This window comes from Alligator sinensis, unplaced genomic scaffold (assembly GCF_000455745.1).
Source record: "Alligator sinensis unplaced genomic scaffold, ASM45574v1 scaffold1391_1, whole genome shotgun sequence".
NCBI lineage: Eukaryota > Metazoa > Chordata > Crocodylia > Alligatoridae > Alligator > Alligator sinensis.
In genome coordinates, this window is record NW_005842761.1 from 9683 (window position 1) to 37518 (window position 27836).

Here is a 27836-nt window from a genome sequence, read left to right on the forward strand (position 1 = left end):
GGCTTTTGGGCACTCTTGCTCCCCTTGCTTCTTGTTGGAATCGTCACCCCTTGGGCCCTGAGTATCGTCTCCTTAAGGAACGACCACTCATCTTGGGCACTGAGTTCCCCTGCCCTCGAGAACCCCAGCGCCTCTCCCACCAATCTCCTCAACTCGTTGAAGTTGGCCCTCTTGAAGTCTAGGGCTACCGCCTTGCTGCAGGCCCTTGTCACCCTGCGCCGGATGATGAATTCCAGCAAGCGATGATCGCTCTCACCCAGGTGGTCAAGGACCTGGAGCCCCCTTACCAGATCATCGCCTGTGGCCAGGACCAGGTCCAACAGGGCATTTCCTCTGGTGGGACTGTGCACCTCCTGGGTTAAGTGGAGGTCCTGTATCTCGGCCAGGAACCTCCTGGAACGGTCTGACCTGGCTGACTGCTCCTCCCAGCAGATGTCCGGGTAATTTAGATCACCCATGACAACTACATCCCTTGCCTTAAGTGCCTCTGCAAGCTGGCCCGAAAACTCCTGGTCCAGCTCCTCCCCTTGGTTGGGGGGTCTGTAGTAGACCCCCACTGTTAAATCCCTCTCCCCACGACCCCCTTGTATCTTGACCCAGAGCACTTCAGCTTGCCCCTCGACCCCATTTTGCTGGCAGAGGATGTGTATTGCTCTTTGACATAGAGCGCCACACCTCCTCCCTTCCTTCCTTCTCTATCCCGCCTGTAGAGCCGATAGCCCCTAATGCTCACTGCCCAGTCGTGGGACAGGGTTAGAGAGTCTGTCCCAGTGGCTTCTGCATTGAGTCTATAACATCTCATTGAGCCAGAATAACTCTTACACAAAAAAACTCCACTCCTGTTTTAAACACTTCTCATGATAGAGAATCCACTCAGTCCCATTTTGGATTAAATCTAACAGAGCTTTGCAATGAAGATTTGAAGCTTTTCTGAAAACTTGCAGTTTTATGTACATATGTATTATTAAAGGAGAAAAAGAAACCCAGCCATCACTGCAACACAATCCCTGGAGTACCTAAGTATTGAGAACCTCCTTCTCTGTAGGACCAGAGCTGTTGGCAAGTAACAAATATTTTACTGAGTTTAGCCAGTACTCCAAGTGACCTGATCCTTTCAGTGTGTCAAAATGAGGGCCATTTTCAGGGGATTCCATGGTATTTACAAGAAAGGATCTGGTGTAGAAGTGTTCAAACACACAGTCCACATCTTTTCAGACCGGTCATACCTGGAACAAGAAATATCCCCAGTCAAAATTTTAACATGGTGAGGTTAGGGATGCTGAGTAAGGGATGCTGCTTGCGTGTCCATCTGATTACAATGGGCAAGGGCAAGAGAACCTGCCTGCAGCCAATCTATAGATCCGGTTTTGCCCGCTCTACTGGGTGGGAAGGTGAAAGAAAAGGCAGAAGAGTGGGAGGATAGTAGGGAAGGGACAGTGGCTGGAAAAGCTTGTGAGAGCAAGGTGTTTCACATAACCCTGCCACATCCACATTTCCACGTCTCTGTGGAGTTCTGCGTATTAAGCAATGAGCCCTTGGCAATGTTAAAACAGGAAATCAGTACAGAATAGTCTGGCCAGGAAAAACTGGTGCAGTTTTTCTTCAACCCTGGAACCATTTTAGTGGGGTGGCCTGAAGCACTAACAGAGCAGGGAGCTCAGCACTGACCCTTGTTGGTGACCAGAGAGAAGAGCGATCCAGATGGGATTCCCTTATCCCAAGGCCTCTGCTGGGCCTTGATTCTCCCCTAAAGGCAGAGGCAGGGCAGGGGTGGTTGAAGGCAATGTTCAGAGGAGCTGAGAGGAGGCTACTTCAATGCGGTGAGCAGAACCAAAGCTGGATCCCTTTGGCTGGGGAGGAGGTCAGTCCAGAGCACCACATCCCCCAGGGGGAGAGATGGCCATTCCCAGAGTTTGGATTCACTAGCACTAGACAAGCACCTTGGGTGGAGGTGACAGGAAGGGAGTGGGGTGATGGCTGACTGCCTCTCCAGCCACACAATCCTGAGAGGACGTTGTAGCCCAGACACCTAGGGGGCAGGTGTCCTATCACACAATACTGATTCACTCGTGATTTTTCCAGGTGTGGTCTGTGTCCCTCTTTTCCCAGGAAAGTTCTCTCTGTTTGGACCCTGGGACTCCTTGCTAGTTAGTGGGGGAGTCTCGCCCTTCAGGGGCATCAAGCGAGGTCATTGAGGTACACTGTCATGCCAGCCAGAGACCCCCAAGCAGAATCTCCATGACCTGGGAGTGATGCAGCCACATTAGTGTGGGGCTCTGCAAGAACCATCCATTCTGCTCCTGAAAGGACCAAGGCTCCCAGGCCGGCACAGTGCTAATGTGGTCAGGCTGCTCCAGGCCTGGAGTTGGCACATTGCTGGGGTGACTTTGAAGGGCATCGCATTGGGTCAGGCAGACCTATGCCAGATAGCCAGGATCTGGGTGGGGTCCCGAGCTGGTGACAGCTACCAACGTGGTAAACCCTCAGTAATGGCACCTAGCCCTTTCCACTGCCACCAGCACCTGCCAGGAGGATCACACCACAAAGCACCTCTGCAAATTTGTAATGCAAATGTAATGTGTGCAACAGCAGGTGGAACCAGGAGGCAATTTGCAGAGCTGTGATCTCTATTAATCTGGCCTGCACCTCCCACAAACTCCCAAGGGCAGGGAGCAAGGGAAAAAAGGAAGAGGAAGCTAGGGACTGGAGTAAGGAGAACAGAGAGCAGCATGCACCTGGAACCTGGTCAGCCCTACACGGGAGTGCACAGTGGAGCTGGAAATCTTACTGGTTTGGTCAGCAAGGACTGTGGATTGAAAGAGCTGGGCTCAGACTTGGGGGCAGGTGCAAGCTGCTGTTTGAGCACTCTAGGGTAGTGCTTCTCAAACTATCTGATGTGGCGGACCGGCAATTTTTTTTCCAGTGGGCCAGGGACCTGTGCCCAGTTCAGCCAGTGGCAGCAACCGCATGTAACAGCGCTACACAAACGTGCGACTGGCTGTTTCTTTCTCTTTCTTCACCTCGCACAACATGACGTCACCTGGAGTGTGGGAACGTATGGACTGTGGTGCTATGACATATCAATGTTATGCTTCTAAAAATATATTTCTTTCTTTCTTGGCAACTTGCTGCAGACCGGCGATCAGTGGCTCGCAGACTGGCACCCGTCCACGGACCACCACTTTGAGAAGCACTGCTCTAGGGGACACCTCTGGAGGTGTGTATATAGGGAAAGTTAAGGTGATAAGCGTATGTTACCACAGCACTGATGTTTCATTACCTTTTACCTGTTCCCTCCCTTTGGCCCATTGGCTTGTGACCCTAACTCCTATGATTTTCCATATAAAAGTGGGAACTCCCTTTTGCTTCTTGTGCTAGTTTCTGGGGCTGCAAAGTTGGCACATATTCATTGTCATTCATTTAAGTGACATGAAATACACTCGTGTCCCTCTCCAGTATGGGCCAACCCCAGAGATACTGCATCCCAGAGGGATGTTCCTGCTACCAGTGACCAGTCAGGAAAAAATACTCACTGAAGGGGAATTTCAGCCCTGTGCTCACAGATACGTGGGCCCAAGCCCTGTTTGTAACCAGTGCTCATGTGCAGTTGAGGACCACAGAAAACACCAAGTGACCCCTGTGCCAGTGACAACAAACCAGCACAGCTCAAATAACAGGTAGAAACTGTTTATTGAGGGTTCTGAGTAATGAATAAATCCAACAAAACTGTGATCGACTGATGAGCAATTCTCACCTGAGAAAAAGAAACAGGAGCTGACATAGCCCATGACCCCCTTGTCTCATTAGCTCTGCTCTGTGCCTAGCACTTCTCTTTGCTTCTCAGATTTTTATTTAACCCTTTTTGCTGCTTGGGGACTATTTGTGTTATTCATGAATATCCCAGCAGCCTGTGAGCACCAGGTACATCACAGATGGTCCCTGCACACGGTCCCTGCTGTGGGAGCTCACACGCTGCATAGACAGGAACACAGACACAGGTGTAAATGTTCCCAGTCACAGAAGAGAAGGAGCTGAGGGATCCCTGGAGAGGAAAATTTTTAGGATAGACAGGAAAATACAGCTCCACAGAGACCGTCACTATGAACATAGCCCTACCAAAGCAGATAGAAGTCCATGTTGCACTGGTAACTGCGAATCACGGGGATGGGGATGTGGAGTTATTTATTTCTCCCCTTCAGTCTCTGGGGCAGTAGCTGTCTGGATGCAGAATGGGTCCCTCCTGCCCCTGCCCACCAGCAGCTACCATGAACCTTGCAGCAACAGGCAGGTGCAGTAGGGCTGCACAGTCAGGGTCTCTCTGGCCCAGGACAGAGGGTGTAAAGGGGCATTTGTCTTGGGTTATAATAACTGACTGGCCTGTGGTGCTAGCTGACAGCGCTGCCCATATGGGACTCAAACCCAGTAATGGCTGGGCTGCCCCAGCCATGAGACAGGGACACTGGGACTGGCACCAGGAGACAAAAGTCCTAGTCGTGCCCTGACTCCCCATCCCGGCACTGGGGGCACTAGGGGGGTCGGTAGTCAGGTCAGCACTAGGCAGGGACAGTCTGTGCTACGTGTGTCAGGGACAATGACAAGAACTTCCTCAGGGCTGGGCTGGGACTGGGCAGATAATCAGAGGACCTGCATTTGTGCCCCTCTCCTGGAGACCAGGGCCAAAATAAGGGCACAGGGTCCCAGTGAAGAATTGAGTGACAGTGAAGAGATGGGACCTGCCAGTAACATTGTAAAATGAGATCTTGCCCCCCTCGTAGTCCAGGAAAACCCCCACCCGCCTGGGCCTTACACGCACATGTAAAGGGGTTGTGGGGAAAGTGAGGGCTGTATACTTCCCATCCCTGAGCCATGCTGTCCAGTATCCAGCCTCAGGCAACAGTGAGACTGCCCCTTTCCTGCACACTGACTCCCTGCACACACCCAGAGTCCAGCGCGTCTTGTCTCCCACCTCTACCTCCCAGTAATGCCTCCCACCCGTGAACCTCTTGGAGCCCAAAACACAGCGACTGCTGTCAAATCTCTCACGGTTGTTGGGCAGAATCTGTCGGTTGTTTCCATGTCTCACACTTTTACGATCCTCAGACAGGATGAGTTCGGGATGAGCTGTGTCTGGGTCCAAAGTCACGTCCACTAAGGAAAGAGAGTCACAGGGTGAAGGCCAGGAGGGCATCGGTCCCTGAGATCAAAGGGAAATTTGCCTGTGTCCCCAGGAATCATTGTTCAGTTCCCGCCTGTGAAATAACCATTGTCCAGAGGAGAAATGGGGAAAACATGAAATGGCCCGTGGCAGAGTGGGACATTTTCACCCTGTCTGTGCATTCCCTGGGGCCAAGGAGGCACAAAATGGGGTGAATGCTAGATCCATGACGGGGAGGGGAGAGAGGCAGGTGCTAGCCTGGAGGGTGTGGGGGCAGGTCACAGGGACAAAACCCACATTTGGGGCACTGGGATGATGGCAGAAGCAGCTACAGGGAGTGAAGCCCTCCTGGGGGAGGGTCAGGGGTCACCGACACGGTCAGGGTCGCTCACCTGCATGCCCTCGGGCTCTTCTGAAACCTGGAATCAACCAGCAAGGAGAGAGAGGTGAGAACTCACCCGGCAGAGTCACTGCAGTGGGACCCAGTGCAGAGATGCTGGGGCAAACTCTGCCGTCCCCACCCAGGTGGAAAAGGCCACAACTCCCCCTTGGCTGTTCTCACCCATGCCCTTGTTGCACATTCCCCTGCTGGTTTCTCTCCTCTGGAGATCACTTCACATTGCCCAGCCCAGGGCAGGTCCATACAGGGGAACATGCGCCCATCAACTGCCGCTCCCTCCCCTCAGGCCTCACCTCTCTCTGCAACCAGCTGCTCTGGAAGGAAAGAGAATAAGCACGAAATTAGTCCCTGTGAGGGTCTTGATTTAAGAGCCCCACAGTTCTTCTAGATGCTACAGTTCCTCTAGAAAGCAGTGAGGACAGGGATTAATGCATGAGATGCCAAAGCCCAAGGGACAGGGGCTCTACTTCTGTGGATGCTCTGGGACAGGGATTGATTAACTTGCCATGCGGGATGTGAACTCCCAGTTCCCTCTGTGTGAGCCCGTTCAAACTGGGGCCTCCAGCTCCACAAGCCCAGCTCTGAATGTCAGGATCTGAGCATGGATCAGCAAACCCCAGAGCGCACAAAAAACCAATTGTGGACAGCAACTACAGCTGACAGCATCCCGCTCCAGAGCTGTCCCCGGAGGACCCTCTCCTCATTCCCCTCTCCCTGCCTTTCCCCCAATACACAGAGGGAGTGTCCCTTACCCAGAAACCCAGTAAGACATTCTTGGAGCTTGTTCTCCTTAGGAAAATCCCGGATCCTCTTCTCCAGCTCAGGGAACTTGGGAGCTAGCTGCAGAGAAGTTACCTTCTCAGCCCTGCAGAGACAAGCATGAAATTATTCCTCTCACTCCTTGGCCAGAAGTTCCCACAACCAAGGCCAGAAAGAGGAACAGGTGGGAGCTGAGGACACAGGAGAGACTCTGGCTCACAGGCCAGCTGGTGGCTGCACAGTCTGGAGATACTTGGCCCAGGGGACAGATGGGTGATGCTCTTACTGGAAAGTTTTACCCAGTAAAGCCATTCCAGCAGGTCTAAACCAGCACGTCCTTCTTATAAAGAACCAGTTCACACCAGGCAAGGAGTGTTGTTCCCAGTATGGCTCATTCTAACACGAGACAGGAAAAGCTGTACTGGGGAAAAGAACTAGTTTCTTGGTGTAACCATGTCAATGCCAGGGTTTTTGCCCACAGAACTGGACTGTGCAATGGTTTGAGATAGTCATACTTATAACAGGCCATGGCTTCGGTCCATCCTCAGACAAAATGCAACCCAGAAAATGGCAGCATGAGCACCACTTACACATGGCCTGAGCTACATGCTCCACGGGAACAGCGAGGGGCTGCCCTCAGGCCTGAGACAGGCCTTTTCTTCAGACCCACCTGCTCCTCAGCCCCTCCTCAATTTTGTAAGGGCTTCCTCATTCCCCATAAGAGGGGGTTTCTGGCCTTGGACACTCAGGCCTGGGCTGAGATACTCAATGTTCTCCCCGTGCCTCCCTGAGCCCCTCAGATAAGGCAGACTTTCAGCCTTTCGAAAAGCCAGGTCCCAGCTAGACCTGAAGGGATGCATAAGGGGGAGACTGAGTCCCATTAATAATCCCATAAATTAGATGAGCCTCCAGGGAGGAATTTATTCAGCCCAGGACTGTGGGGCAATCCCTGCACCAGCTGTGTCACAGAGTGACAGCAGCAGCAGCAGCCCCAGAGCTGTGGGGTTGGAGGATGCTCGATCCCGAGGGTAGACTGTCCCACAGCTGGGGTGCATGGAGGTATGTCTGCCATCTGGCATTGGTCAAGGGGGCACAAGAGGTGAGATGGAGCCCAGACGTACCTGCTCACCATGCTTCTGACACCCTGGAGGGGAACGAGAGACAGAACAGAGTCAGTGCCATGGCCCAGCCCCGGCTTTCCTTGCACCAGGGGGAGCAGAGCCCCTCTCACACTGGCTTCTCTTCAAGGAAAGCCTTGGGTTTGGATTTGGGGAGGGAACAGCCTTGCATGGCCCTCAGACTTTGCAGACACCTCAGGCTGTGCCCTCTGCCCCATGTCATCCTGCCAACTCCCAGGGACTCAGGGGCTGTTTCCTCCCTGCCACAGGCTGTGTCCGATGCAGTCTCACGTGCAGGAGCTCATGCGCTGGCTGTTGACACTTCCCCTCCAGCTCGGTGATCAGGGTGCTCAGGAGGGCAGTCTCTTCGCACAGGCGGGCAGTGTTTTTATCCCTCTTCTTTACAATCTCAGTGTCCAGATCCTCCAGCAGGGCCAGCAGGAGGTTCTCATGTTTAACCAGGAGCTGGCACAGCTCCTTGCACTCGGACACCCCCAGCTGCCTCTCCATCTTCGTCTGCTTCTGAAATGGGCAGAGAGATGCAGGGGGAGGGGAGGGCAGAGACATGGGGGACACAGGAGTGAGGGGCGATGGCTCCGAGCATTTTCCAGGCTGCAGAGAGCACCTCGTTCCAACCCCACAAGGTCCAGCCTGGGGCGTTTCTGGGGGATGCTCCCCATGCCCACCTGAGAAGAAAGTTTCTCCCTGCTCCCAGATGCTGGAGCTCTGGCTGCAGTGTGTTCCCCACAACCCAAGGGATTACAAGGCAGGGCCCTGATAGTGCAGTGCTGCCCCCACTCATCTGTGACTGAGGAGCCTTCTCTCAGCCAGGGATCTTGCTCAATCCACTGAGATCCCAAAAGCCTCTACTAGGCCTGACTGGGACCAGCAGAAACCTCCCCTGCCCCACCCAGACCAGTGGGTGTGCCGCACTTAAACTGATCCTCCCCATTCTTCCCTGCAATGGTAGCATAGTGTAGTCATACAGGCTGTCATCTGGAGATGCTCCCTTACTTAGACTACAGAGGTTGAGAGTTGGGAGCCAGTCCCTTGTTAAGCTAGTTTGAGAGAGAGACAGACCAAGGGTCTGCAAAGATTGCTTACTGCTCCACAATGAAAGTTTTCATAGGTGTATGCCTATATTTATAAAAACCTGTGATCACTACAAGGGCAAGACCAGATACGGCTCTTGCTACCCCCATGTAAACCCACAGAAGCCCCCTGATCTCAGTGCTGTCACTCCTGATTTATACCAGAGCAGAGCCTGCCCTCTAGCATTTATCAGTCCTCAAATTCTTTCACTTCCTCAATTCTGAAAATCTTTCATCCTTTCCCAATTACAAAGGCAAGAAGAAGACAGAGACCCCAGACCTGCTGCCACCGCTGATAGTGTCAGGCACCTACCAGCAGCCATTCACTCTCCTGCTGCCACTCGGTCTTCAGGCCTTGCAGCTCTTCTCTCTGCCCTTTCAGGTGCTGCAGGCACCTCAGGATTTTCTCCTGCAAATATAGGAAATGGCTCTAGTGCCTGATTTGGGCCCATCAGTCTGTGTTTAGCAGTAAGATCCACATGGATCAGAGCAAGGCAGCATGAAAACTTCCCCTATCTGACCCATGGAGAGAGTGACCCCCATTCCAAACAGATTCTCTCCTCCTCCCCGTCCCTCCCTAGGACCACCAGGTCCAGGATCATGCCTGGAAGCCATTATTGGGCAGGCTTTACCTAGGGTTAATCAGACATACATGGGGGCTGTATGACTGCAGAGAAGCTGGAGATGTAATTCCCAGGCTTTTCCCTACCTTGTAGATCTGAGCAGCCTCCTCCAGGGGAACCACAGTGTGAGCTTGGTGCGCCCAGGATCTATCACACACCACGCAGATGGGGGCTTCATCCTCCTGGCAGAAGAGCTTCAGAGCCTCCCGGTGCTTCTCTCACACACGCTGCCCCTCGGGCGCTTTTCCTGCCTGCTGCCTCAGTTGTTTCACCAGCTCGACCATGTTCCCCAGCAGCCTGTTGGGCCGCAGCTTTCTTTGCTGGGCTGTTTCCCGGCACTGGGGGCAGGAAAAGTTTAGCTCCGACTTTCTCCAGCACTGGCTGATGCAGGCCTGGCAAAAGTTGTGCCCACAGTCAATAGTCACTGGATCCTTAAAATAGTCCAGACACAAGGAGCAAGTTACTTCGTCCTGGAAGCTACTTGCCAGGTCTGGGGCAGCCATGGCTCTTCTACAAGTTGGGAACAGCAGCTGCAGATTAGTTTCTTTTTCACAAATTAATTTCACTTGAGTTTAGGAGCTTGTTTGGCTTAAGGCAGTGGTTGGGGCGTTTCCCTTTCTTCTGTTCCCAGAACTTGGGCAGAGTCTCCAGTTTAGTAGCCTGAAGGCCCAGAGGAGAAGGAGCCAGATCCAGCAAAGGATTAAGGCCAGCCCTTTCTGCAGACAATATCTGTAGGGTCTCGGGCTGCCCAAGGGGGCTGGTTCCAGCCTGGAAATGTCGCTGTCCTGGGAAGAGTTGCAGCCTGGGATGAAGTTGAGGGACTTGGGAAGGGGCTAGAGCAGCTGAGCAGGGATGTGTCTAGCCCTGGCGAAGGAGACTGTAAAGGGACATAATAAAGAAAGCAATAAGAAGCCACACAGCCCCCAGCTCTGAGTCAGGACACTTTGGTACATGCATGTGCTGCCTCTTCGATTGCAATCCAGGAGCTGCTCCCCCAGTGGGGCCTGTGTAGGGTGACCGTCTGTCCTTAACTGGGCAGGACAGTCCCGAAATGTGAACATCAGGTCCCGATCCCAAGCTGAATGACTCTGGGACAGCATTTGTCCTGGATTCACAGTATTGTACAGGGATCTGAGTTTCCTGTTCACCGCAGAAAAATGCAGGAAATGGAGGATTTCTCCTTGCAGCTGGCAGAGTTCAAGCCTGCATGGGCTGCTTGGGGCTGGAGGGAGTGGGATGCAGGAGGCACCAGGTGCATGTGTGCGTGGACACACATACACATACACATGGCCTGGAATACAACCAGCAGCATGGTGCCGCCCTGCTGCCCTCCCACCACGGGTTCTGTGCCAGCCGTGCCACCATGCTGAGGTGCCCCCTGCCAGCCCAGCAGCAGCAGCAGCATGGAGTTGTGTCCCCTGCTGCTGCCGGGCAGGTAGAGGGTGCCTCACCATGGCGGCATGGCTGATGAGGAGCCCTAAGCGGGAGGACAGCAGGGTGCGGAGCCCCAAGACTGCTGCAGGCAGCCTGCATTTGGCTGCGCCACTGGGCTGGGGGGGGGTGACACAGAAGAGGAGGGCATGTGTCCCAGCTTTCTATTTTGAAAAGGTGGTCACCCTAGCCCCGTGCTGCCTGGAAAAGATCTTCATTTAAGCCCCTCTGCGCCCAGCCCAGGGGGGACTTTCCCCAGTGACTGGAACCAGCCCCCAAGGCAGCCGCAGGTTCTGCCAACACCAACTCTTGAGCCAGAGACTCCAGGTAATGGAGGAAGACTGCTAGAAAGTGCTGGGACAGGCAGGACAGGGACTCTGCACATACAAGTCTGGGACCCTTATTTTCTATGATTCTCTGACCCCCCGCTTTGGCAGCTCCTGGCAGTCCAGGCCCTTGTAGTTATAGTGCACCATCAGGAGGAACTGGAGGTGGGTTAAAAGCAATGAAGATGCTGCCTTTACCGTTGTCAGGTTGTGCCCTGGAGCCAGAGCAGCCTGATCAGGTCGGGGAGTGAAAGGAAAATTACAGATGGTCTGGACAGGGACCACGGATGATAGGGGCTCTCATTTGCGTCGCCTGGCACAGTGTTGCCCGGAAGAAAAGTGCTTGAATATAAGGTGTAAGGAGAAGAGAGAAGAGATGGTGTGAAGTGCATTGGACTAAACCCTCTTGGTGCAGATTAGGAAAATATCAGAAATCATAGAAAAGTGGAGCTGGAAGGGACCTCTAGAGGTCATTTAGTCCAAACCCCTGCCTGAAGCAGGATCATCCCTATCCAAACCATTTTTTCACAATCCATAATCTAAACTCTTCATAAAACTCCCCTCAACCCTGACACAAGACATAACACTCTAACCTGCCAGGTAACGCAGGGGAACTACAAGCAACCAACGTCCTGCATCCATAAAAGGTTGTTAATATATGCTCAAGAAATCTCAGGTAGAGCTCCACACCCCCCACTGCAGAGGAAGGCAAAAAAAACTCTGGGGTAAAAAATCTGGGGTAAAATTCCTTCCTGATCCTAAATATGGTGATCAGTCTGGCCCTGAGTGGAGGATCAAGACTGGGTAAAATGAAGAGAGAGCAACTCAGAGGAGAGGGGGAGGTTGGGATTTATGTTTAATTGAAAAAAAAAATGACCCTAGCAACAATGTCTTTCCTTTCCCGGAATAAGCCACAGGGAGCTCTTCATAAGCAAATCCCCAAATTACTGCTGTGGAATTTGGCCTCTATTTACAGCTGATGTTAAGCCATGCTTGGTCTTGTCAGTTTTATATGGATATGAACCAATGTTTTGAGTGGGAATGCATTTTTGCATTTTATAATGTGATTTAAAGTAGGCAATGAGTTGATTGCCAAATCGAATGTCAGGAATGTTCATCTCCAGGCAATCCCTGCCCGATAACTGCACTAAACCTCCGAGTCATGCTTTCTGCATGACTACTGAAATGTGTCAGGACAGGTCTGTCAGGGCTGGATATAGGTGTTGGAAGAATGGAAATAGCCAAGAACTGAACAGCCTCCCTCTTCTCCAGGTGCCATGAGTCAGGATGCTGTAGCATGGGGCACCTCAGTACATGGGCACTCTGCTCAAGGAATTGGCAGAGAAAAAGCCGTAGGGAAGAAAAGAAGCTATTTGCTTAGACCCAGAACAGGAGGCATGTAACAGGCATGCTTTCCTTGTTCTTCATCTGCCCCAGGGAAAGGAGCAGGCTCAGGCTGCCTCCAAGAAAAATCACCCAGCCTCTTCTACTCACTAGAGCAGTGATTCTCAACCAGGGTGCCGGGGGCCATCAGCTCCTTGAAAGGGTGCCTCTGGGCATAAGGAGATAAGCAGATAAGCTAAAAAAATAAGCCAGACTCAGACTTGTCCCTGCCTGGATAATCCCCCCCACCCCTACTGTCCAGCCTCTCTGGAAGGAGGTAAGCCCTGTAATACGTAAATTAGTTTTTGAAATTGGGTGCCATTCAATTCATAATAGTTATGGAGGGTGCCTCGATTCCAGTGAGGGCTGCCTTGAGTCCAAAAAAAGATTGACAAACATGCACTAGAGGAAAGTCCCAAGGTACAAAATGCTTTCTCATTGCTGTCCAAAAGTGGGCTACAAGATTTTCTCTCTGACCTTGGAGAAATCCTCAGACTTTTCTGTCTCAACTGCCCACTTGTAAAATGAAGGGTTGAGCAGCACCAGCCTCACAGAGGTGCTGGGAGGCTAAATCCATCCAAGATAGTGAAGCACTTCATAATCCCGAGTAAAAGTGGAAGTATAGCTCCTAGACACTCCATTGAGGCCATGTCTGAAATGCACAGATGGAGTGACTCAGGAAGAATCCGGGCAGGGGATGAGTGGGAGGAAAAAGAAAATGAAAACATGGATCAGTCAGTAGCTATGGTCAGTATTGGCAATGCTAAATACTAAATACAATCCAAGCCTTAGCCAGGGGCCCTGTTCTGCAGCTCCTGATCCTGTGATGCCTTCCTTCCTCACTTCTAGCAGTCAGCAGAGCTGCCCTTATGGGTATTATTCATGAATATAAGGAGAGAAGAACTAGACCCTTAGTGATAATGCACCAGACAGGTGCAGTAAGGTCAACATGCTGGAAGGGGACAAACAGACCACCAGAGGCACAGCAGGGACTTGGGGCCAGACACAGGGAGGCAGGGTTGAAGAAGTGATGTTATGGGCTGGAGGCTGTGGGCAGGGGAAAGATTCAGAGGCTGGGCCCCTTGCTCCCATGCTCAATAGCTACTGAAGTCCCATTCCTCTAAGAATTTGTCCAATCCCTTTTTGAATCTGGCTAAACTATCAGCTTCTACAAGATCTTGTGGCAATGAGTTCCACAATGACATTATACACTGTATGAAAAAGCAATTCCTTTTGCTAGTTTAAAACTTATTACCTACTAGTAAAGCCAGTAAGGAAGCATTTACCTACAATTGTCCTATATGTAGCTGTAAAGTGAAAGACATCAAGAATTAGCATGGACTCCCACAACTTCCCAGGCCCCATCCTAGGCATCGGCACTGGCAGTGTCTCCCTGCCTGCCCATGTGGATGCTGGAGCGAGGCTCTCCATCATATACCTCTAAAGACAAACAGTGTTCCCCCGCCCTTGGGCTGTGGGGACAGGCTGTGCTTATGCCTTGGGGAGCAGAGTTTGAGGGGTCAGTCCCAGTCCTAGGCCTGAGGCTGCTGGAGTGTGAGGTCCCGGCTCTCGGGAGTAGGGGCTAGACCAGGGGCGGGCAATTATTTTGGGTGGAGGGCCACTTACCAAGTTATGGCAAGCTGTCAAGGGCTGCATGGGAAGCCCCATCCCTTGACAGGTGCCCCACCCCCTAGTCACCATCTTGGGACCAACGTCCCAATGTCTTGGGACCAATGTCCCAAGGCCAGCACTGGTGGGGCCCAGAGCAGGGCGCAGGCTGGCAGGGGTCTGCGGAGTCAGGCTGGGCTGCACCAGCAGGGAGACGGAGGAGCTGCCCCGGCTCCACAGAGCCCCTGTTGGCCGGGACCCTGAGCTCCTGCCACCCAGCTCTGGGCCCTGCTGGCACTGGCCCTGGGACATGGGTGTGGGCCCTGCTCCTGCACCTGCTCACTCCCAGTGCCCCCCAGCCCCACAGTACAGGCAGGGGGCAGCATGCAGCCCCGACCCCTGCTCACTGTCTACAGGCGAATGGTGCTGAGCCTAGGGAAAAGTGGCCAGTGCTCCTTGCTGCAGCCGCTTGCAGCCCACGCGGGGCTGTCCTGAGCAGGCACAGGCGGCCCCAGGCAGGCTGCAAGTAGCTGTAGCGCGGGGTGCCAGCCATAGGGCAGGTGAGGGGCTGCTTTTCCCCCCTCCCCCACACTCAGCCTCACCATGTAACCCACCCCTGCTGCCAGCCTGGGCCCCGCCGGCTCCAGGCTCGCCCGTCGGGGCTGCACTGCATCTCTCTCTCCATCCAGCTTTCCATCTGGATAGATGGTAGAGGTATGTTACACGAAGACCTAAGTCACATCACCCCCCGCCACCCCCCTTCCCTGACCTTTCCCAATGGCTGCCTGTTGATGATCACAGTGCTTACATGCTTTAGTGCAGAGGTTCCCAATCTGTGGTATGCGTACCACCCACGGTACACAGACCTGTCAGGGGTATGTGTTAACAGATTTATTATAACTACTTTATATGACAAAAAATTGCTGATGGTACTTAAGGTAGAACTGAAGAATTTGCCAGTGGTACTTGAAGTTGGCGGTGCACAATCTGCCAGAGTTTGGGAACTGCTACTCTAGAGTGCATATAAGTTTACCCATGGAGAAAATGGAAGTGCTAAGTGTCTCCCCAGATGGAATAGGATTGCTCTCCTGATGGGAGAGACTCACTTTTTGGGCAAGTGGCCACATAGATTAAACTATCTAATAGGTGGGACAGAGTCTGCGCTACAGTATCTTTTAGACAAAAAGGTTAGTATTTATTCACAGGCATTTTATTCAGTTTCTTAGTCCCTTTCCCCCCATGTTCTCATGTATCTTCAATATGATCAAAATCTTTTTCTTTCCCTGGGAGGTTCAAAATCTCTTCTACCCACATATTGCCAAAATTTCAGATGCAACACCTTCTTTTCCAGGTAGTGCCTCCTCTCACTCTGTTGTCTCTTCTTTTTCATAGTTCCCATGCTTCCCCTGGCACCCCTGGAGCAATGTTGCACACGTCTCCTCCTCCTCACTCGGACAGAAGAGCCTCAGTTGGGCAGACCCCAGCCCGCTCCTACATCCAGCCCAGGTTATTACTAGTAGCCAGGGTTCCTTCCCCGTTTTTCAATAGGTGAAACCAGCTGGAGACAGCCTGGCTTGTGGTAATCACAATTTGGATAAAGCCCACTCTTTGTAAGTAATTTTTCAAGGGCCTTGGACTCTTCCTGCTGTAATAGACTGTAATGTCAAGGCAGGAACCACCATTCCTAGCAGGCTGCTGGGAAGAGAGGAAGGAAGCAGAGGGGGAGCTGGGATTGCGCGCAAAGAAATGGCTTGGCGTGGAGAGAGAGGGAGACAAGCAGCAGCCAGCAAGATGCAAACTGAGATACAGGAACTGCAGCAGGGCTGACTCTGCAAGCCACAGCAGCAGGGCTCAGATAGGGAGCCCAGATACACAGTACCTGAATGGTTTGTGAGACTAAAGACTGGTTTGAGAGCCCCCCTAGAGTTAAGGAAGGGTTTAAGTTTCTTTAGTGTATTGCATCACATTGTCAGTGTCCCCTGTTTGTTATCTTGACATCTGTCCCTGAAAGTTTTATGACCGAGTCACTGTTATTGTCTGTTCTGTATATTCTAAGCATCTGTACCTTAATGTGTGCTCACCCATGTTTTTCCCAATCTCCTTAGCCCGCTGGCCTGTGACCCCATCCCTCTAGAATCCCTCAATAAATTTAAGAACCCATCTTTTGGCTCCTGTGCAGTTTTGGGGGTTCAGTACACTGTCTTTCCCCCATAGACAGTTTACTCTGCCCATGAGAAGTGTGAAAAGTATGTTATTTCCTAACCTTGGTCAGCAGGTGAGGTGGGTTTAGATTGGCTTCAAGCCAACACTCATTCCAACAGCCACATTTTGTCAAAGGGGTGATCAACAAACACCTATGGTGCCCATGTCCCAGCTAGACCATCTGAGCACTGAGGAGCACTAAGAAGCCTGCCCAGTGGAGGGAGCAATCTTGGTAGTAAGCCTGGGAGAGTTTCTACAGAGCACTTCAGGTATTAGTATTCAAAGGAAATACTGCTTCACTTCCTCTGATTAAAGGCAGCTCTCATCTTTTCCCCTCACTCTGTCAGCATAATCTCGTGAAGTACAGATCAAAGGGAACTGAGAACAGAAATGTAAAGAGACCAGCACTCACGGCCTCAAAACCTCTAACCAGGCAAAGGCTACAAGATGCCATCTGCTCCATTTGCCTGGAGTATCTCACGGATCCTGTGAGGATAGACTGTGGGCACAACTTCTGCAGAGCCTGCATCCTCCAGTACTGTAAGAAAGGAGGGCCAGAGCTGAACACCATGTTCCCCTGTCCGCAGTGCTGAGCACTATCTCAGAAAAGCAACCTCTGTCCCAACACACAACTGGCCAACATCCTAGAGCAAATCAAGCAGCTGGGGCTAGAGCCAAGCAAACAGCAGGAGGGTCTGTGTGAGAAACATGAAGAGAAATTCAAACTCTTCTGCGAGAAGGATGAAACCCCGTTCTGTGTAGTTTGCAGAGAATCCCAGGCTCATGGAGGTCACATTGTGGTTCTCATTGAGGAGGTTGCTCAGAAGTACAAGGTAGGAGATGCTATCTGCCTGTCGTAGTTAAAAGCTCTTGAAGAGGCAGGAGGATTTCTCTCTCTCATAAAAACAGAAATCTGATATTTTGAATCCTAGCTGCCAAGTGTCAGGGCCTGATTTAAAGAGAAGGTTGAGTTGTGCAGCCCCAACTATACATCTGTGGGAGCTATGGCTATTAGCCTTCTTGGTAGGCTCACACTTGTAAATGAACATCTTCCTTGCCCTATTCTAGAAGGGCCAAAGAGCAGCTGCCAATTGTTGTTGAAGATCCAGGTCCCAGAGGCAAATAATTAGATAAGAATCACAGTATGCAGTGGTTTTAGAGGTTTCTAAGTCCTCATAGTTGTAGGGGATAAAATTAAAATTGCAGGTATAACTAAAGAGCTCAGAAACGATAATAGAAAGAAAAAGAGTCTGAAGTGTATTTATGTTTAAACATATCATAATTTTAACTGTATCTAATGATGCTTCTGGAGCCTTAATGTTACTAGAACTAAGATACTTAGCCTGTAACCAAGGATCAGATCAGTATCTACATGAGATTTAGGCAGAGTTTAGATAACTACATTTAATTAAAACAAAAAAAACCAAAAAAAAACCTTAGCCACCAATGGCTTTGTGGTAGTGGCTGAAAAACTGCTTAGGGTCCAGAAGTCACTAGGTACCTCTAAATGGGATGGAAAAGGTTTTATTGTTTTTTTCGCTATCTTGAAAAATTTAAATTAGGAGCTGGCTGATACCAAAACTTTTCTAAGCTTGACGTATCTAAAAGTTTCTGACAGGTTACTCTTAAAAAAAGAAAACCATGCATCCTTATATCCACAGAGGGACATTTTGGTTGTATGTAGTGCCTGTGGTATTAACTAGGTGTCAATCCACATTTTTGAGGGCTTAGAGCGTACTAGGGTTTACAAAGATGATGTTTTGGTATGGGGAAGAAATGGTAAAAGACCATGGCCCCAGACTCTGTGAGGGTTGGGAAAGCTCCATGGGTAAAAGTAGACATGCATACATATAAATCCTGTGTAAAGGAAATAACTACTTAAGAGAGAAGTTTCCACTTCTGCAGTTAATGAAAAACAACTGCTTTTTTCTGATGATAGGGCTACCTTTATTTTCCTCCAAAACACCCACAAAAATTGCATTAAATTTCTACCTGGTGTCAGTGTATAGTGCATTGCCAATAGTCTTGAGTTTTGTACTTGCAGTATTGTTGTGCACACGACAAAAATGCTAAGACAATGGGTCTATAATTAAAAGGCATCTTTACACATGCTCCAGTGTAGTGGAGGGATGGGGGGATGGGATGCTTGAATTAGAGCAGGTCCGAAAGATACTCTAATTAAAGAGCCTGCAGCGTCATGTGTATTCAGCATCCTGTGCTTCAAAATAGTAGCGGGGGGCACTTTAACTAAAGCTCATTTGACAAGCTTGAGTTAAAGAACTCCTGTCACCATTTTCAAGCATGGGGATACTGAATACATGTGATGCAGAGACTGCTTGAGCGTGCTGATTAGCATACGTCAGAGCAGACATCTGCCACGTTTATACATTCTCAAAGTTTTCTGCTCCTCTGCCCCCGTGCATAATGGCAAAACTTGGCATTCTATTTATTTAACATGAAATGTAGAGGTTTCTGTAGCTTGTTTCCCAGTAGGCAGCTGGTTCAAGTCAGCCCATGCAGAGGACTTCCTAGTTGGCTCCAGCTGGTTCTGTTGGTCCCCTCATTGGCTCCAAGTACTCTGGAAATGGGCTATCCTCTTTGTCATCCTTTTAGTATAGACTCCCAGCGACTCAAGCCAGAGCTCCAGGGGCTACACATCTCCAATAGGAGGTTATAGTTACTCCCCAGAATCAAAGATGTACAGTGACAGGTGTTTTTTCTGACACATTGTCCCTGCCAGGTGAAGCTCCAGGCCATCCTGGGACCTCTGAAGCTGGACCTGGATGAGGCTCTGAAACTGGAATCCCAGGAGAGAGAGAAACCTGTGGTATGGCAGGTGAGTAGCTAGCATATTGTACTCCGGTCCGTTCCTCTGGTCTCATGCCATACTGGGTCAGACCAATGATCCATCTAGCCCAGGATTGTGTGTCCAACAACTAATGCAGAAATGGATGCTATAGAGGGAAAGCATTGACTTGAATATCTCAGGAGTGATCTATCCCCTATTCAGTGTCCTCCCTGAAATCCACCATTATTGTTTTAGAGATGCCAGAGGAAACATCACCAACTATTCTTTTCAGTAGCCACTAATAAATCTAGCATCTATGAATTTATTCAATCCCTTTTTGAACTTGGCTGTTTTCTGCCTTCACCACCTCCTGTGGCAATGAATTCCATAAGTTAACTGTCTTCCATAAAAAAGTACTTTTCCTTCTTCATTTTAAACCTGTCACCTATAAATTTCAGGGTGTGTCCCCTAGTTCTAGTTTCTGGGAACTGGAAAACAACAGCTCCCTGTTCACTTGGTCCACACCCTTCATGAATTTCTAGACTTCTATTATATCCCTCCTCAGCCTTCTCCTTTCCAAACTGAAAAGTCTTCGCTTTTTTCATCTCCCTGTATGGAAACTGCTCCGTGCCCCTGGCCATTTGGTTGCCTTCTCTGTACCTTTTCTAATTCTGCTGGGTCCTTCTGGAGAACTGTACCAGAACTGTATGCAGTATTCAAGGTGTCGGTGCACCGTGGATTTGTATAATGGCATGCCAATGTTCTCCATTTTGTTTTCAAGTCCCTTTCTAATGATGCCCAACCTTCTATTGGCTTTTGGTCATCCCTGCACACTGAGCTGAGTACCTTGAATTTGTCAACACGGAAGTTCATCTGCCAATTTTTGCCCACTCACTTAGCTTGGTGAGGTCTTGCTGCAGCTCCTCTCCATCAGCTTGCAACTTGATTCTCCCAAATAATTTGGCATAGTCTGCAAACTTGGATATTTCAGTGTGCACCCCCATTTCTAACTCATTAATAAAAATGAGTCAGAGTTCAGAGTTTGAACAAAAAAGGGTCCAGAGCAGATCCCTGCAGGACCCCTCTTTTGACATCCATACATCCTGGAAAGTGGTCATTTAGCCCTACCCTTTTACAAAACTTTCTAGAATGGAAAAATATGATGAATGAATCAAGAATGCAACACCATTAACTCTGAACTTGAACAAAGCCTTTATGATACTATCCCAGAGTTGTAAGTATAATTACAGGACTGATATTAGCGTCATATTCCATTTTACCAACAAAAGCATCATCCATGTAACTCAACAAATGGTTCAGTTTTTCTTTGTCTCTTTTCTATTTTATTTTCTCAAGAGGAAAGTAAAGAACAAGAGACGCGTGATTGCACGGAAATTTAACAAACTGCACTAATTCCTGAGTGAAGAAGAGCAGTTGCTTCTGCAGAAACTGGAGGAGGAGGAGGAGGAGACCCTGCCGAAACTTTTGAGAAATATAACCAAACTTTCTCAGCAGAGCTCTGTTTTGTGTAGACTGGTCACTGAGCTACAGGAGAAGTGTCACCAGCCAGCTGAAGAGCTGCTGAAGGTAAGAGACACCATTAAAAATATCCTTCTTTCCCTGTGAATGAACAGCCAGGACCAGTGTCTCTGAATCCAAAGTATCACTACACATCTAAAAGTTCCTTCAGATCCAAACCATTAGAGTTTCTGTTACAGGACAGGTCTAACCAGGGAGATGTAATAACTCTATTACTGTTTTGATGGTTGATAGCCTATGGCAGTACATCTCAACCTTTTTGGACTCAGGGCACCCCTTGGAAAATGCCAGCTCTTAGTTTTCACTCATTTTTATCTACAGAAAAATAGTAGAGCAATTCTTCTGTTGCAAAGAATTCAGAAAGACTACAGCAGGTCCGAATGTTTTTAACACTATGAATTGCTGGGTTTATCTTGTTAGGTTTTCGCATCTTGTTAGGTTTAGCTTGTTAGGTTTGGGGCACATCACCCTGGTTGAGAATCATCGCTCTAGTAGCATTGAGCTGATTCCACCCTTGTGGTGACTTCAGGGCACTGGGTCCAACACAGCTGATAAACAGATTGTGAGCTATGTAGTGACAAGCTGGACATCAAAAAGGTGGACGATTCAGGTCCATGAAACTTTCCAGTCCAAGCAGTGAAGCCCCAAGGGGTTTCAGTGGTCTCTAGATGAATGTTTGCTGCACAGAAAGTGAAAAGTCACTTTGGATTTTGCAAGGGGTAGTGATACAAAACAGTGATTCTTTCTTTTTCTTTCCAGGAGGTGAAGAGCATATTGGCCAGGTATGTTTCCAGTTGCCTTTCCCCTTACAGTCTTGGTAGCAGCTCCATAGAAATGTGTGTTCAAAACTGCTGAGCTATGATGGGATATTCTTTCGGTAGGAGTGAAACTAGAAAACTTGAGAAAGCAGAAGCCATTTCTATTGACCTGAGGGATGTGTACAAAATCCCAGAGCACTGCCTTGACATCAGGAAAATGCTGATGAGATTTGGAGGTGAGTGAAAGCTACCAAGATGTTTCAACTGTCTTTTGGCTGGGGACCTGGGCAGAGCCAGGGACCGTGATAAATGCACAGGCTCAATAAATGGAAGGTGGCAGAAGACTTGTGGCAGTATGTCATTTGAAAGCTGATGCTCCAGGTATGTCTATAGTCAGTGGCACTTGTGCCTGCTCTTAAAGCTGAGCCTGACCCTTCCAGCATAGGAAAAATGAATATCACAGAGACAGATAGGGCAAGACCTAAACAGGGCAGAGGCATCACAACCAGTGTGTGTATCAGACTACCTGGGGCCAGGCTGAGATCACTTATGTAATAGCTCCAGCAGTGCAGTTAGGTCTTAATTATTATCTCATAATGCTCCTGCCCTGTATTTCTCCAACACATTCTTCCCTCCAATGAACATTTCCCACTTCTCTCTCCAGAATTAGTCAATTTGCAAAATGCCTCCAGACTTTTGAAGTAGAATCTTGTTTCACTTTGATTTATTACATTTATATGCTGCTCTACCCAAAAAAGGCTCATGCATATAAGTGTCACTTACCTAGCCAGGGGTGTAGGTTGTAGCCGTGTTGGTCTAAGGACATAGGTAGACAAGGTTCCTTGAGTGAATTTGATATCTTTTATTAGACCAACCCAAATGGTTGGAGAATAGCTATTAAGCGAGCTTTCGGGTTCAAAAACCCTTCGTCAGGCTAAGCTTACCTAGCCATGTACATACAACTTTTGGCACTTAAAAATCTTTTAGACTCTATGTCAACTTGTGGCAGTCTCCTTGAACACTTTTATCTTTTTAGAGGTGGGAATAGGTGATAAGGGAATATTTTTTCTGCTAAAAGTAATAGTATCTGCAGTTTTGAACTGATTTTTAAAAAAATGCTGCTCTGGGCAGACATTGCTCCTTGTCTACATAAGCCCTTCCCAGTGTATAGTGTGGGGATGTCATGTTATTTCCCAGGGCTTGATTTCCACCATCCCTAAGTGACCCACCAGCCGGTCACCTGATGAGTATCATAATGCTGTTGCTCTTAAATCACTCAGGTGTATTTGAAGACCCTGTCTGTCATGCAGCGCCCATCACAATAGGAGCTATAAGGCACAGGTTCTCACCTTCATAGGGCATGGACATACATAACAATTGAACTGTTCCCACAATATCACTGATTGGGAACCGGTTCACTATTGTTATGGATCCTCGTGTCCACGCATATACTACCCTAGGATTCCATGTACAGCAGTCACCTTTTAAGTAGTAAAAAGCTTTGGGCCCATCACCAGGGGGTAGGAGTGAGCACAGTGCCCAGGGTAAGGGGGTAGTGTTTGGACTCCTGCTTCTGGGTTCCCAGGTGCTGTATGACCTGTAGCTGCCCTTGTTTTCAGCCTTCTGCTTGTGGCTTTTGTAGAAATTTAGCAGCAGGCTGCTCAGTTAATCCCTATTGCCAACAATGGACTGTGCTCTGTGGTGTGCCAGGTTGACCTTGGACTGGCCAGGTGCTGCAGGGCTTGGACCACCCCCAGTTCTGGGTTTCTGGGGCTGGGTGACCTGCTGATGCCTGCAAGTTCAACTTTCCATTTCACAGCTTCTTAGAAGTTTCCTAGAAGGCCTCTCAATTAATTTCCAGTACCAGCAACTAGAAGGGCCCCCCTGCCCCAACTACCACCCCAGAGTACATGTAAAGATGCCCAGTGTTTTGACACTATGGGGCTCAGAAAGACCGCTGCAGGTCAGACTGGTTTTGATGCAATGGATTCTTGTTTGAAATCTCTGGGTGTATCTTGTGAATAGTGTTTGAAAACTTAACTGTGCAGACATTGTGTGGCACCTCATGGCACTCTTGAAAGACGCTCAAGGCATCCCAGGCTATAGAGGTGCTCTGGATGAGAATCATGGGTTTACTGCATGTATCACCCTCAGGCCTGATTTGGGAAAAGGCAGATGACTAAAGGAGCCTCATTTTCACCCTTTTTATTGAGAGAAGGACTGAAATAAGACCACAATGGCCGAGGAAAAGTGTCAGTGAAAGTGAAGAGATGGGACTTGTCAGTCATGTTGTAAAATGAAACCTCACCTACCTCATAGTCCAGGAAAACCCCCACCCTCCTGGGTCTCACAGTCACTAGGAGTGGTGTCAGGGGAGCAGTGCAGGCAGAGGACTTATTTTCATTCCTTAAGCTTACTGCCCAGTATCCATTCCCAGGGGACAGTGTGACCTCCCCCTTCCTGCTCACAGACTCCTTGCACACCCCAAGGTCCCAGCCTGGCTTGTTCCCACCTCTACCTCCCAGTAGCACCTTCCATGTGTGACTCTCACAGAGCCCAAGATGCTGACACAAAGATCACATCTCTCAGGGTTGTCAGGCAGATCCTGATGTTTGGCTCCATGCCTCACACTTTTCAGATCCTCAGACAGGATGAGGCTGGGATAAGCCGTGTCTGGATCAAAGTGATGTCCACTGGGAAAAGAGAGTAAGACCTTCAGTGCCAGGACTGGAGTCAGTTACTGAAATCAAGGAAAATTTACCTTGCATCCTCAGCAATTGCTGCTGAGTCCCTGATTATAATCTCCAGGACTGGAACTGGGGATGATCATCTGAAAACAATTCCCTGAGGACAGAATGAGAATTTCCCCTTGGTTTGTGGGCTGAGGAGGGGAAAAGAAGCAGATGGTATGTCTACACTGCAATGTAGTCCCATTATAGTGCTGCCCTATAGCTCAACTCCTCCACCCACGTCCTGCAACCTATATTATTTGCATTAAAAAACCCCTTAGCTTGTCCCTTGGCCAAAATCCAGCCCAACTCTGGACTCTCTCCTTAGTGTTGGAGACTGAGTTGGAGTTTATCTCTGCAGTGTTTTCAGAACTCATTCAGGGCTGTAGGTTGCAACCTTGGGAAGTCCAGCAGTAGCAGCAATCCCACAACCCTTACTTCTGACCTTTGGCTCTTCTGTACCCCACGTCCTGTCTCTACTGCTTGTAATTACAGCCAAATGCAGAAGGAGAGACAAGCAGCGGTGTGACTGATTCCTAGGATAATTTTGCTTGTGCCCTTTCATAGATGCAGAAAGGACCTCAGTAGGTCATTGAGTGCGACCCCTGCCCTGAGCAGGAAAGAGCGCTGGGGTCAGACGACCCCAGTTAGGTGCTTGTCCAGTCTCCTCTTGAAGACTCCCGGGGTAGGGGAGAGCACCACCTCCCTTGGGAGCCTGTTCCAGATTCTGGCAACCCTTACCATGAAGAAGTTCTTTCTAATGTCCAACCTAAATCTGCTCTCTGTCAATTTGTGGCCTAGTTCCTAGTTATTCTAGTAAATAGAGTATCTCCTATTCCCTGCTGCCCTCCCCTGATGAATTTATAGACAGCCACAAGATCACCTCTCAGCCTTCTCTTGCAAAGGCTAACGAGATCTAGGTCCCTCAGTCTCTCCTCAAATGAGGAGAGACTGATCACTCTTTTAGTGATCAGTCTGACCACTGCTTGTTTCTTCTGTATTTTGGTGAGCCCCTGTAGCAAGGTAATGTGGATATGGAGGAGGTAGCTCATATAGCTTGGATCACTGTAAGGTAACTCTTTGGGGCTGACCCAAACAGCAGAATAGACATAACCAAAGGGAACAGAATGGATGAGGGGAAGGGTGAATACCTAGTTGAAAGTGGTGTGGGTAGAAGAGCTCAGAGCCTAGGGAATCTCTTGCTTAAAGCCATGTGTAGTTGGTTTGTTACTTAGAGTGGATAATGCCATATCCCAAAACACAAACTGGATAGCCCTGGGATTCTACATGCTGTCCAGCTCCATAGGCCCCACCTTCTAGCCAGGCAAACCCTACAAGTCTTCCCTTAGCCTGGACCCTCCTGCTATTCCAGGGCACAAGGTGCGTCTTGGCTGGGGCCGCTTGGAGGGAGGTTAATGAGAGACGGGCAATTGGGAATAGTGGGGGATGTAACTACACATGGAGGACAAGAGGCCATTACTTATGGGGGCAGGGATGTGGGAAAGGGAGGGGGCATTTCCTTTCTTATTAACCTCTCCCTCTGGGATCAGCTGTGTCAGGTGTAAGTCCCAGTTCACATCTGAGCAGCACATCCACACTAGGGGTTTAGACCAGATCAGCTACATCAGTGTGCAGAATCCCCATGGACACATGGCCTGGGCGCTGTTGTGATAGGGGTCTTCACTCTTCACATTCAGGTTATTGCACAGCTACATCATGGGCTCTTGGGAGCCACTCTAATTAAAGCACCCACAGCATCTCATGGATTTAGCATTCCGCCCTTCAAACTGGCGATGAATTTAGTTAAAGTGCCCCTGCCACCAGTTTGAAACATAGGGACACTGAATACAGCTGACGCTCAGGCTCATGATAATTAGCATGGGTCTAATTAGCTAATTAGATGTGTTGTGGTTTTTCTGAGGTCTTTGCAACAGAAGAACTGCTCTATTATTTTTCTGTAGTCAAAAACCGAGTGAACTAAGCTGGCATTATCCGAGGGAGGCCTAGAAGGTAGAGAACAGCGGCAGTACACACTGAGGCCTATGTCCGTGCAGTGGGGAAGGACGGCTCAGGATTTCCCTGGTTCCATCATGGCCATTAGCTGTGTTCTCTGACTCCCAAAGAAACACCAAGCCCAGAAGCCCCATGCGTGTAAGAAGGCCAGTGAGTAACAGGGGAAAATCCCAGCATTTACTGCCTTGGAGGAGTCTCTGCCCACATAGCAGGAGAAAAGGCCACACAGGGGCAGAGCGGTAGGAGTGACAGCACTGTGGCTAAATGCAGGCAGTCAAAAAACCCAAGGCTGGATCAATTCAATATTCACCAGTTAGTCTAAGCTATAGAGATTGAACTGATAAGCAAGTGACCAGACATTCGCTTCTGATTCTGGAAATGCAGCCACATACCTGCAGTGGCTCAGGCCAGAAGGTGGGGGGCGCTACAGCATGTCTCTCTGCTGGGTGGGAGCAGACAGCTTGGGACAAGGCTAGCCTGTGCACCCTGCAAGGGGGGTTTCAGGGGAGGTGTCAAGCATCCTGGGGTGCTGGGGGACTGTGAGTTAACTTGAATCTGGAGTGGATCTGGGACAGAAGTTCAATAAACTGATTTAACCTGAATCAGTTATGTCTGATACTACATCCATCCAGGTGTATCTTAAACCTGTTTTGACCATTTTGAAAGCAGTTTAAGTCCACTGAACTTCTGTTTTGTTACAGATTTGAACCAGTTTCTGATCATTTATACCAGTTTATGTGTAATTTCTGTCCCTAACCTGTATGGTCTCCTCTGCCCTGCAGACTGTATCATATCAGGCAGTTGGTTCCAGCATAATGCAAGGAGGGAATAAGGCATGAGAGAAAGCTGGGGTAGGGATACAGGAGCAAGTCAAAGGAAGGGACTGAGATCCAAGCTGCAGGACAGTGCGAATGATAGGCCCAAGCTGATTAGTTTGGTGGGGATAAGCACAAGTGTTCCTCTCCTCAGGTCCTGGCCGCATGACTCCCCTTCCACATCCTTCTCCTTTCTGCCTGAAATCTGTTCCTGCAGGCCCCCTGCTCCTCTCCTCCCAGACCCTTTTCCAAACACTCGTCCCCAGGGAGGTCCCAGATGTGTGCCTCTGCTCGAGAGGATTTGCATCTGAGGAAATGCCATAGCTGTTTAGAGCGTGAGCTTCAGGAACAGAAGCTGTGCCTGAGCCTGAGTTCCTTACCTCCCTAGCACCAAGCTTAGGGTTATTAATGGATAACAGTCCTGTGGGCAACAGCAAGGATTAAATAACAATATAGAAAACAGAGAGCAAGAAATGCCGAATGCAAGGTAGAGCTGAGAACTTTCGAGCCGTAATGTTTTATGTGATTTTTTGTTTCTTGTCTCGTGTGAATTGTTCAACAGTTGATCATAATTGTCTTCAATCCCTTGATTATTCTGAACTATAAAATAAATCTATTTTTTTCCTGTAAGTTGCGTGGTGCTGGTTTGTTTCGACAGAACATACAGATCATGTGGCTCTTATTTGATTTGATTTGATTTTTTAAGTACTCTGACTCTGTGCAGATAACTACTGTGAGCAGAATTTAGGGGGTCACTTGGGAATAAGGGCAGGGTTTTGGTTTGCCAAGCTTGTGGATGAAGGGAATGCCATCAAAAAACCAGTGTCAGCTTCTGATTCCCCTGCGGGTGTGGCCGAATTATCCAAAAAGGGATCAGGTAATAATGTGGAGGCTGCAGCTATGTGGGGCTTCAGGGGTGGAAGCAGAAAGAGAGTAGCCATGGCATATGGTACACCCCCACACTGAGAACCGGTGGGCCCAGGGTCAGGGGCCAAGATGGCTGAGAAGCACTAGGAATCGCTTGGCCGCATGACGAGTGCTGGGGATGACAATAAATGTCACATCACCTCCAGCATGAACGGGGCATGCTGTCTGCCC

The 27836-nt window shown here is 49.4% G+C and overlaps 1 pseudogene; it reads right to left on the minus strand.

Moving 5' to 3' along the window:
- Nucleotides 1-4606: 4606 nt before the first annotated feature.
- LOC102379794 lies at nt 4607-9649 on the minus strand (annotated as a pseudogene).
- Between the last annotated feature and the right edge of the window lie 18187 nt (nt 9650-27836).